The sequence below is a fragment of the Chrysochloris asiatica genome, unplaced genomic scaffold, assembly GCF_000296735.1.
Source record: "Chrysochloris asiatica unplaced genomic scaffold, ChrAsi1.0 scaffold00303, whole genome shotgun sequence".
NCBI lineage: Eukaryota > Metazoa > Chordata > Mammalia > Afrosoricida > Chrysochloridae > Chrysochloris > Chrysochloris asiatica.
In genome coordinates, this window is record NW_006408821.1 from 967,566 (window position 1) to 977,739 (window position 10,174).

The following is a 10,174-nucleotide window of genomic DNA, read 5'->3' on the forward strand; positions in this document are numbered from 1 at the left end:
GTGGTTGTGTGCAGTGGACTCCGTTTTGACTCATAGTGACTCCTGAAAAAAGTTTCCTAGGCTGTAAACCTTTACAGGAGCAGGAAGCCTCATCTTTCTCCCATGGAACAGTTGGTAGTTTCAAACTACTGACCTTAAGGTTAGCAGCTCAATTCATAACTACTATGCTCCCAGAGCTCCTTGCCAGGATAGACAAAGCCCAGGAATCAGCTTCCATCATAAAAATGCTGCACAAATCTTTACATTGTTCATTTGTTAAGTGTCTGTTTTGATCTGTTTCCTCACATCATAACTGACATGTAAGTCTAAAGCAATTTCTGATGGAAAAATAAGCAGTGGTAAGTTAGGTAGGGTGCCGTGGAATTGGTTCCGACTCATAGTTACCTTGCACAAGGTTTCCGAGGCTGTAAATCTTTACGATAGTAGACAGTCTCATCTTTCTCCCGCAGAATGGCTGGTAGTTTCAAACTGCTGACTTTCGAACTCGTTTCGAACTCATAGTCAATATGCTACCAGAGCTCCTTATAAGCAGTGGGGAGGATAGCAATGTCATGGGGCAAAGTCACCATTACAATTTGAGAGAATAAACTATTGTCAAAATGTCTGATTCAATGTTTGAAAATATCTGTATTATAGAATATGAGCAACAGATTTCTTTGGTATTGTTTTTGAAATTATTTACCTGTATTTGTTCTCTGCTATGCTGCCCTTATTGAAATGACTTACTAAATAAAAAGGAGGCCTGGTTGTTCAATAGTTAAGCGTTCAGTGGCAACTGAAAGTTGACAGGTAAAAGCCACATGCATCTCCGTGGAAGAAAGGGCTGGCAATCTGCTCCCATGAAGATTAAGCTGAGAGAATTCATATGGGGCCATTCTACACAGTCATATGGGGCTGCTATATTAACTGATTTGATGGCACCAAACAGCAACAACAAGTGAAAACATATACCGATCACCTAAGCTACTACAGAAAATTCTGAATACAGGGATAAGAGTATTCTAATATAGCAGCATCATTGGTTAACTACACTGATCCATAGACATTTATTTACTACTTTTTTTTTATTATATAAAATGCATAGGGTCTTATTTTAGTCTCTGATATACATCAAACTTGCTAAGTGCCATGGACTCATAGTGACCTTGTACGCAGTTTTCAAGGCTGTACATCTTTGCAAGAGCAGAAACCTTCATCTTTCTCTCATGGAGTGACTGGTGGACTCAAACCACTGACTTTATAGTTCACAGTCCAGTGCTTATCACACAGAGCCATTGTGCTTCCCTATATCATCTACTAAAAATTGAATTTGGTATTACTGTGGCACTGTGGGTTAACGTGTCAGACTGCAAAGTCGTTTGAACTGCAAGGTTGGTGTTTCAGGCTCACCATCTGCTTCTTGGAAATCCTATACAGGGTCGCTATGGGTTGGAATTGACTTGATGGCATTTAACGACAACATAGAATATGGTCCTTTATTCACAGTATATGTTCCCACACAGGTTACATATTTTTTTTTTTTTAAAGAAAATGACTCAATTCTGAGTTATGAATGAGTATATGTGTTACAGAGTAGAAATGTGCACCATAGGGTTTCATGACTGTGGGTTTTTAGAAACAGACTGAAAGAAAGGTGGATTTGAACCACCGACTTTTCAATTAGTAGCCAAAGATATAACCCAGGGACTCCTTTGCTACATGTTCTTGTTTACTGTAGAGTTGGTTACGACTTATAGTAACCCTTTATAGGGTTTCCTAGAGCAACTAATACGTTTGAACTGCCAATCTTGCAGTTACCAGTCCAGTGTTTATTCTACAGAGCCACACCAGGGACTTGGATACATATTAATACTCTCTAAATGTGACTATAAAGATTCAAGATGGTGGATCGGGTAGACATACAGTGAGAAGCTCTGTCAATAACAACATGGAATACCCGGACAAGCAGGCTCAGGGAATGGTGCTGGAACACATATAAAGGAACATTTGGAAGTCTGGAGGACTTACAGCTAGGGGAATTTGTAGGGGAATCAAGAAATCCATTGTTTTCTAATTCAAGACAAGACGCTCAGCTATTCCCGGAGCCGCCATCTTGGGAGAGAACATCTTGATTGTAAAAGGATTGATATTGAAATTTAAAGTGACAGTTTTGATATAAAACCAAATGACCACCACTCATCTGTCTGTCGTGCTGTGGTGGCTTGAGTTGCTATGATTCTGAGGGTTATGCCACTGGTATTTTTAAATAACCAGCAGGGTCACTCATGGTGGACAGGTTTCAGATGAGCTTCCAGACAAAAACAGCCTAGGAAGAAAGAGGGACGAACTACTTTCAAATCATTAGTCACTGAAAACCTTATGAATAACAGAAAAATGCTGTCAGATACAGTGCTGGAAAATGAGCCCCTCAGGTTGGAAGGCACTCAAAATTCGACTGGAGAAGAGCTGTCTCTTCAAAGTAGAGTTGAACATGATGACGTAAATGGAGTTAAGCTCGTGGGAGAAAAGCCCACAGAACCTTCATTTGCTGATGGGCCACAACTCAAAATGAAGATAAAAAGCTGTAAACATCCATTGAAAATCAGAACATGGAATGTATGAAGTATGAAACTGGGAAAATTGGAAGTTGTCAAAAATGAAATGGAATGCATAAACATTGATATCTTAGGCATTAGTGAGCAGAAATTGACTGGCATTGGCCATTTTGAATCTGACAACCACATGGTTTATTATGCAGGGAATGACAAATTGAAAAGGAATGGTGTTGCATTCATCGTCAAAAAGAACACATCCAGATCAGTCATGAGGTACAATGCTGTGATAGGATAATATCCATATGCCTACAGGGAAGCCCAGTTAATACCACTATTATTCAAATTTATGCACCAACCACTAAAGTTAGTGAAGATGAAATAGAAGAATTTTACCAACTTCTTCAATCTGAAATCGATCAAACATGCAATCAAGTTGTATTGCTCATTACTGGTGATTGAAATACAAAGGTTGGGAGCAAAGAGGAAGGAACAGTAGTTGGAAATTTTGGACTTGGTGATAGAAATGATGCTGGAGACCGCATGATAGAATTCTGCAAAACCAAACATTTGTTTATTTCAAATACCTTCTTTAGACAGCATGGACCTTGCCAGATGGAACACATAGAAATCAAATTGACTATATCTGTGGAAAGAGATGATGGAAAAGCTCCATATCATCAGTGAAAACAAGGTCAGGAACAGACTGTGGAACAGACCATCATTGTTGTTGTTGTGAAGTGCCGTTGAGTCAGTTCCGACTCATAGTGACCCTGTAGAGGGTTTCCGAGGAGCAGCTGGAGACGATCAATTACTCATATGCAAATTCAAACTGAAACTGAAGAAAATGAAAACAAGTCCACAAGAGCCAAAATATGACCTTGAATTTATCCCACCTGAATTTAGAGGTCATCTGAAGAACAGATTTGATATATTAAACACTAAAAATCGAAGACCAGAAGAGTTGTGCGATGACATCAAGAACATCATATGTGAAGAGAGCAAAAAGTCATTGAGAAGACAAGAAAGAAGGAAAAGGTCAAAATGGATGTCAGAAGAGACTCTGAAACTTGCTATCCAGCTTAGAGATGCTAAAGCAAATGGAAGAATTGAGGAGGTCCAAGAGCTGAACAGAAAATTTCAAAGATATTCGAGAAGATAAAGCCAAATATTATAATAAAATTTGCAGAGATTTGGAATCATAAAACCAAAAAGGAAGAACACGGTCAGCATTTCTCAAGCTGTGGGAACTGAAGTAAAAATTCAAGCCTCGACTTTCGTTATTGAAAGATTCTCTGGGCAAATTATTGAATGATGCAGAAAGCATCAAGAGAAGATCAAAGGAATACACAGAGTCATTGTACCAAAAGGAAATGGTTAATGTTCAACCGTTTCAAGAGGTAGCATATGATCAAAAGCTGATGATCCTGAAGGAGGAAGTCCAAGGTGCATTGAAAGAATTGGCAAAGAACAAGACACCAAGAATTGATGGAATAAAAATTGAAATCTTTCAAGAAAGTGAGGCAGCACAAGAGGCACTCACTCATCTCTGCCAATAAGTTTGGAAGACGACTATCTGGCTGACTGATTGGAAGAGATCTGTATTTCTGCCCATTCCAAAGAGAGCTGACCCAATGGAATGCGGAAATTATCAGACAATATCTTTGATATCTTAAGCGAGTAAAGTTTGCTAGAGATAATACAGAAACGGCTACAATCGTACATTGACAGAGAACTTCCAGAGGTTCAAACTGGATTCAGAAGAGGCCGTGGAACGAGAGATATCATTGCTGATGTCTGATGGATCTTGGCTGAAAGCAGAGAATATCAGAAAGATGTTTACCTGTGCTTTATTGACTACGCAAAGGCTTTAGATTGTGTGGATCATGACAAGCTATGGACAGCATTGTGAAGTATGAGTATTCTGAAACACTTCATTGTATTCATGAGGAATCTGTACTTGGACCAAGAAGCAGTTGTTTGAATAGAGAATGGGAACACTGAATATTTTAAAATTAAGAAAGGTGTGCGACAAGGTTGTAGTCTTTCACCATATTTATTCAACCTGTATGCTGAGCAAATAATACGAGAAGCTGGGTTCTATGAAAAAAACGTGGTATCAGGATTGAAGGAAGACTCATTAACAACCTTTGATATGCAGATGATACAACCTTGCTTGCTCTAAGTGAAGAGGACTTAAAACATTACTGATGAAGATCAAAGAGCACAGCCCTTCAGTATGGATTACATCTCAGTGTCAAGAAAACAAAAATCATCACCACTGGCCCAATAAACAGCATTCTTATCAATGGAGATTTATATTTTCTTTTTCTGAGCACCTTGAAACAGAAGCTGTACCTCAGTAACAATTGTGACTAAACAACAGAAAAAAATATATTATATGGATATCAATTATATTGTTGTTATTGCGAAGTGCCGTTGACTCGGTTCGGACTCATAGCGACCATGCGAAGAGTTTCCAAGGAGTGGCTAGTGAGTTTGAACTACCAACCTTGTGGTTCAAACTGACCTTGTAGTCCAGCGTATAATCTCAAAGCACCACACCAGGAATTCATATATAAATGTATGTATATGTAAATCATATAAGAAAGCTGTGCAGAGATATAATCTCCTTGCTCAAGATCCAATTATAACTAGTAGTGTCATCTGCATTAAGGCTTATCCAGGTCGATTCACTGTATATATCAGTATAGTGACAAGTATGCACTTAAAATCAGAACGCTCTTTCTGGAATACGTTGGGTTGCATTATAGTCTTCAATTTTTGGCTGATCTAAAGAAGGGTTTGTTCTTTCCAACATTATTGGTTTTGTCATTTTCTATAATATAGGAAGAATCTTGGTGTGGCGCCTAAGATAAGCACTTGACCTCAAGGTTGGTTTGAACTATAAGATTGGTAGTTCAAACTCACCAGCTGCTCCTCAGAAACCCTAGACAGTGTCTCTACGAGTAGGTACTGACTTGACAGCACTTAACAACAATAACAAAATCAGCAACAACAATAATATAGGAAGATCAAGGTCAGGTATAGTTTTCTAATATGTAAAAAAAATATAATAATGTTACACTTTTCAAGAAGCCCTGGTAATTCTTTGGGATAGGTGTTAGACTGCTAACTGCAAGGTTAGTAGCTCAAATCCTTCAGTTCCTCTGCTGGGGAAAGCTAAAGCTGTCAGCTCCCAAAAGATTTATAGTCTCAGAAACCCTGTATGAAGTTAGAATTTGGTGACTGTGTGGGAGAAACAATGGACTGTGAACCACCAGTTTGGTGGTTTGACCCCACCAACTGCACTGCAGACGAAAGGTTGAGGCTTTCTGCTTCTGCAAGATTTACAGTCTCAGAAACCCTGTACAGGGTCAGTATGAGTGGAAACTGACTCGAGGGCACTTATCAACAACATTAGTTGGAATCTAATTGATAGCAATGGGGTGATGAGGTAACAATTTCTCATACCTGACCTTTGTGAAATGATAGACTTCACAAACATACATGCTATGTAGGAACTTAGCAATACGAGAGCCATGTGATGCTTCCCTAATCATTTTAATTATGTATGTATGTATGTATGTATGTATGTATGTATGTATGTATGTATTTATGTATGTATGTATGTATGTATGTTGTTAGGTGCCATTGAGTCAGAACCGACAGCAGAACAAAACAATGTCCGATCCTTGGCCATCCCCACCACTGTTGCCACAATTGAGTCCATCAATGCTGCCACCTGGCCAATTATTCTCATTGGGGGTCGTCCTCTTTTTCTCTGACCCTCCATCTTACCAAGCATGATATCCTTCTCTAGAGATTGCTCCCTCCTGACAATATGTCCAAACTATGAGAGATGAAGTTTGGCCATCTTGGCCTCTAAGGAGCACTCTGGCTGCACTTCTTCTAAAATGGATTTATTGGTTCTTTTGGCAGCCCATGGCACTTTTAGTATTCTCCTCCAACATCATAATTCAAAGGCATCAATTTTTCTACTATCTTCCTTATTCATAGGTCTGAATAATTTGTATATACATCTTGTGTTAGCCTTATTCTTACTGTTTCATTGTCTACCTGATGAGACTGAGATTTTCCTCAGGATCAGAGTTGTCCCCTGGTCCTTAACTTTGTGTCACCTGGGTCACTGGACTTGTGCAAATGAGAATATGTTTTATATTTTTTAATTTTTCTGAGTCAGTTTGGCCACATTCTAGAATACTTTCCGGGTCATAACAAGGGTCACATGCTACATACAATTCCAGACTCTGCTACTCTTTTTTTCCAGCTTGTTCAGATTTATGTTTCTGGTTTTGCTTTTTGTTGTTTACAAAGATTTTGCTCTTCTGCTCAACATTGATTGAATTTCATGGTATACCTGGTTATTTCTTTGTTTTATTATCTGGATATTGCTGTCAAATTATACTTGTTTTCACACTCTATAGTATTTGGACCATTATATCTTTACTAATAACTTCCATCACCATTCATCTTTCAATTTGCCATACTGTGGTGGCTTGTGTGTTGCTGTGACTCTGAAAGGTATGTCATGGGTATTTTAAATACTAGAAGGGTCATCCATAGTGAAAAGTTTTCAGATGAGTTTTCAGACAAAGACAATGTAGGAAGAAGGAGAGACAGACAACTTCCGAATATTTAATCATTGAAAACTTTATGAATAGCAATGGAACACTGTCAGCACTAGAATATTGAATACTGAAACACGATGAAGAGCACCAGAATATTGTCAGATATAATGCTGGGAGATGAGCCCCTCAGGTTAGAAGGCACTTAAAACACAACTGGAGAAGAGTTGCCTCCTCAAAGTAGAGTTGACAGGATGATGTGAATGGAAAAAAGCCTCCAAGATCTTCATTTGCTGATGGGTAGCAACACAAAATGTAGAGAAACAGCTGTAAGCACCCATTAATAATCAGAAAATGGAATGAACTAGTAAAAAGGAGCTCAGTGGTTATGAAACAGGCTGAGAACCTCAAGGTCAGCAGTTCGAAACTACCAGCTGTTCCATGGGAGAAAGATGAGGCTTTCTGCTCCCATACAGATTTATAGTGTCAGAAAGCCTGTACAGGGTTGCTATGAATCGGAACCGACTCCACGGCACATAACAACAACAGTATGAATATAAGAAAATTGGAAATTGTAAAAAATGAAATGGAACACATAAACATTGATATCCTAGGCATTAGTGAGCAGAAATGGACTGGTATTGGCCATTTTGAATCTGAAAATCATATGGTTTACTATGCCAGGAATGACAAATTAAAGAGGAATGGCATCTCATTCATCATCAAAAATATCCTTTGAAGAACTGCCTCGTAGGACAACACTGTCTGTGATAGGATAATATCTATATGCATACAAGGAAGACCAGTTAATATCACTACTGTTCTAATTTGTACACCAAACACTAAAGCCAGTAATGAAGAAATTGAAGAATTTTACCAAACTCTTCAGTCTGAAATTGATCAAACATGCAATCAAGATGCATTGATAATTACTGGTGATTGTAATGCAAATGATGGAAGCAAAGAGTAAAGATCAGTAGTTGGAAAATATGACCTTGGTGATAGAAATCATGCTGGAGATCACACAATAGAATTTTGCAAGACCAATGACTTCTTCATTGCCAATATCCCCACCCCCCATTTTTTTTTTTTTTAAGATATAACATTTATTTCAGAGATTTTAAAATGGGGGAGAAAGCACAACTCAGAACCAATAAAACATAGTATATGTATGTATGTTTGGTTTTTTTTTTTTCAGTTTTTTATTGTGAATTATGTTATAGTTTACATGGGAGAACATTCGCTTTACATTCATCCTATACTATATCATTTCATTGCAATGATTACAATCCCCTCCATGCATCATCAAACAACCAAAGGGTACATCCTGCAAGCCTGCCTCCCGGCTGCCAGAAAATGCCTTTTTAAAGCAACATAAAAGATGACAATACACAAGGACCTCACCAGATGGAATACACAGAAATAAAATTGATTACATCTGTGGGAAGAGACAGTGGAAAATGTTTGTATGATCAGCCAAAACAAGGCCAGGAACAGACTGTATGGAAGTTCAGGATGAAGCTGAAGAAAAATGAAACAAGTCCACATGAGCCAGAATAGGAACTTGAACATATCCTACCCGAATTTAGAGATCATCTCAAGAACAGATTTCATGAATAAAACACTAATGACAGAAGACCAAAAGAGTTGTAAGATGACATCAAGAACATCATACAGGAAGAAAGCAAAAGGTCATTAGGAAGACAATTAAAGAAGTAAAATACCAAAAGGGATGTCAGAAGAGACTCTGAAACTTGCTCTTCAGCATACAAATGCTAAAGCAAATGGAAGAAATGAGGAAGTACAAGAGCTGAATAACAATTTCAAATGTCAGTTCAAGAAAACAAAGTCAAATATTATAATGAAATGTGCAAAGATCTGGAGTTAGAAAACCAGAAGGCAAAAACGTGCTCAGCATTTCTCAAACTGAGAGAACTGAAGAAAAAAATCCAATCCTTGACTTGAAATATTGAAGGATTCTATGGGTAAAATATTGAATGATGCACAAAATATCAAAAGTAGATGGAAGAAATACAAAGTTATAGTACCAAAAAGATATTGTCGATATTCAGTCATTTCAAGAGGTAGCATATGATCAAGAGCCAATGATGGTGATGGAAGAAGTCCAAGTTACACTGAAGGTATTTGCAAACAACAAGGTACTGGGAATTGATGGAATACAAATTGAAATCTTTCAACAAATTGATGGAGCACTGGAGGCACTCACTCACCTGTGCCAAGAAATTTGGAAGAAAACTACCTGGCCAACCAACTGAAAGAGGTCCCTATTTGTGTCCATTCCAAAGAGAGGTGACCCAGTGGAATGTGGATATCAATAGACAATATAATTAATATTGCATGCAAGTAAAATTTTGCTAAAGATAATTCCAAAAGGTTGCAATCATACTTTGATAGAGTACTTGTAGAGGTTTAAGTTGGATTAAAAAAGATGTGGAATGAGGGATATCATTGCTAACATCAAGAGGATCTTGACTGAAAGCAGAGAATTCCAGAAAGATGTTTACCAGTGATTGTTGACTGTACAAAGGCTTTTGATTTTGTGGATCATGACAAACTATGGACAACATTGTGGAGAATGAGTATTCCAGAACACTTAATTATACTCATGAGGAACCTGTACATAGACCAAGAAGCAGTTGTTACAACTGAACAATGGAACGCTCAATGGTTTAAAATTAGGAAAGGTGGGCATTAGGGTTGTATCCTGCTGTTCTCTAGCTCTTGACTGGCACATTTAATCTATTGATATTGAGTGTAATCATTGATAGGTGTGACTTGATTTCAGTCATCTTGATGTTTGGTCTTTTTTTTTTTTTGGTTCTGTTAGTTACACATAATTTTCTGTGCTGGTTTCATTTTGTTTGTAGGTTTTCTTGTCAATGTCCTCATTGCAGTTGTTTTAAGGTTTTTAAACTCCTTATGGTTTTCCTTTTTCTTGATTTGATGTGAAGGTATTTTAATATTCTTTGGAGGTACCCTGTAATTTACTAATTTCTTCCCTAGGTTAATACAATGTTGTATCTTGAAACCAAT